At 42.0% G+C, this 2,493-nt stretch overlaps 1 non-coding gene across 1 annotated transcript; it reads left to right on the forward strand.

The window, feature by feature from the left end:
* The first annotated feature begins 1,869 nt into the window (after nt 1-1,869).
* LOC133302828 (small nucleolar RNA R71) lies at nt 1,870-1,976 on the forward strand. Its single transcript, XR_009750390.1, has one exon. It is a non-coding gene; the product is annotated as a small nucleolar RNA R71 (small nucleolar RNA).
* Nucleotides 1,977-2,493: the final 517 nt, after the last annotated feature.

Genomic DNA, 2,493 nt, shown 5'->3' on the forward strand with positions numbered 1-2,493 from the left:
CCCAGTTCAAGTTCAACTCACGGTCATCAGTGGCAAAAAGCAACCACCGAAGTTTGTCCAGCGATTTCTTCACAAATGAAGGCAGAACCACTTTGTCCTGATGCAGAGAAATGTTCCTTTCTGGGTACAGAATGATGGTGGGTTCAGTGAGCTCTGGTTCTTCGCCGTGGTTGGCTACAGGGGTCACTTTAAATGAAAGCTTAGTCATTTTGTTCAGAAAGGGAGTTAGGGCACAAATGCAGGAGGGATAAAAGGGTTCTGAGTTGAATGGAAGTAGTAGAACTTGAAGAAATCAGAAACCGAGTTTAAATAGACTGTGGGGGAGAAAATGAAAGGTTTCTAGGACGTGGAGGTTAAGGAGATGAGGTTGAAGAGGTAGTAGAATGGGGACATTACAGAACGAGTGGTCAGCAGTAGGTGACCAGTTATTGATGGGGTGAGTGTGAGAAGATGGAACGGTTTAGGTCAGGACGTGGGAGAGAGGGAAAAGGAAAGGGTGCAGTTGTCTTAATGGTTGAGGAGGCGGTTGCTTTTTCTGCGCGCGTTTCTAAGATTTGCAATGAATACAAATAGATATGGCTGCACATCTTTTTAAGTGACTCAGCAGGGACAGGTGTCCTAGTCACTCTTATCTCCTAACCCAGGGAACGTTCCCTTTGTCTTTTCCTAACTAATAAATAAATAATTAACTGAAATAAATAATAAGAAAACATGCAACAGTGAGTACTAAATAAGAAAAAAGGAACGTACTAACCTATCACCTATTATTTAATAAATTTAAATGAACATGTAACAAAACATATAATTATATATATATATATATATATATATATATATATATATATTTTATATTGGGATTGTGTGGTCAGGGACCACCCAAAAACTACGTTCTTGGAACGGAACGTACTTTATTTGGACTTTTTGGAGAGGAACATCAGACGTTCCCTCCCTTTTGGGAGCTATGTGGTTATGGATAACCACCCCAAAACTTTGCTCTTTGTCAGAGAGCAAAATGTATCTACTGGGTTACCTCCCAGTCAGCGCTTAGTTTAATGTCTTTAGCTATACATGGTACTTACCTCTCAAGGGGTTTCAGAAATGGTTGAGGAGACCTCAGTGTCCCCTGGTATCCTGGTGTTCTGGTTTGAAGGTTGGCAGCAATCTGCCCCAGATGGGACTCAATGTTCCTGACCACTACATCATTCCTGGTGACATATTCCTTGACATAATTTTCCAGGGTGTTGATGCGTTGGTCATTTCTGTGGAATGTAACGTAGTTTTTTCTCCTTTGTTCAAACGTTCCACTGCTGCTACCTTGCTGATATTGCTGCTGATTGTTGTTGAATGGCCTTTGGTTAATGGGTGGCCTCCATTGGGTGTTGTGGTTCTGATCCTTAATGATAGTTCCTCCAGGGCTTGAATGTGTATTTCGTCCTGCTTGTTGATTGTCTCTGGTGAAGTTCCTATTGCCAAAATTTTTTGCATAACACACCAATGCAGTGGATGGGCAGTCTGCTGAGTCATGAAGGTCACCACAGGCTGAGCATGGTTTTGTTTCAGTTGCTGTGAGTTGTAAGACTTCCATCCTTGGTGCTGCTTGGTCAGCTTTCAGGTTCTTCACTTCATTCATGAGTGATGCCAGCTGGGCTTCCATGGCTGTTTGTTTATCCAGTTCTAGCATGTGTGGCTTCCTCACTGGCTCACTCTGTCTATTGTCTATTGAGATATCTTTCAGCAGTCCCTTCTATGATTTCGTATCTTGATTCAAGTGTTCCTGTAAAGAAATATCCTCCTGCAGCAAAATCTAGGTGAGATTGAGAAGTATGGTCAAGTCTTTTATAGAAAGATTGTACCACTCCTCAACTCTCTACCCCATGGTTTGGACATTTTCTTATGATGTCCTTGTATCTCTCCCATGCTTCATAGAGATTTTCTCCATGAAACATTCTGAAGTTAGAGATTTCAGCTCTAACATCAGCTTGTCGAGACATTGGGAGAAACCTCTCTATGAACTTGTTAGAGAGTTCTTCCCGTGTGTGGATTGATCTAGGGCTGAGAGTTTTCATCCATGTTTTAGCTTTTAAGCCCAAGGAGTGAGGGAACAACCTCATTCTCATGCTCTCCTCTGTTAGACCCTCAACTTTAAAATTATCACAAATATCTTGGAAGGTTGTGAGGTGTGTGTAAGGATCTTCTGTAGGGAGTCCATTGAAGACCCCTGCTTCCCTAATCATGTGGAACATGATAGGTTTTAGTTCAAAATTTGGTGCTACAGGGGGAAGGATTACTCCCCTATCTGGTCTATTCCTGAAAGGAGCAGCCAAAGTTCTGAAGTTCTGTTCAGGGGGAACCTCTTCATTGTTATTATTGTGATCAGCCATGTTTTCAGGAAATTCTTCCATGAGGTTCCTTTTTCTCCTATGGAGTGTACGTTCTGGCTCAAGATCAAAGAGAAACTCAGGTGCTTCAATGGAGTGGTCAGAGTCTATTTCA

The sequence above is a fragment of the Gastrolobium bilobum genome, unplaced genomic scaffold, assembly GCF_033153095.1.
Source record: "Gastrolobium bilobum isolate Gb01-03AN ecotype WA unplaced genomic scaffold, APGP_CSIRO_Gbil_v1 utg82792, whole genome shotgun sequence".
In the NCBI taxonomy this organism is placed as follows: Eukaryota; Viridiplantae; Streptophyta; class Magnoliopsida; order Fabales; family Fabaceae; genus Gastrolobium; species Gastrolobium bilobum.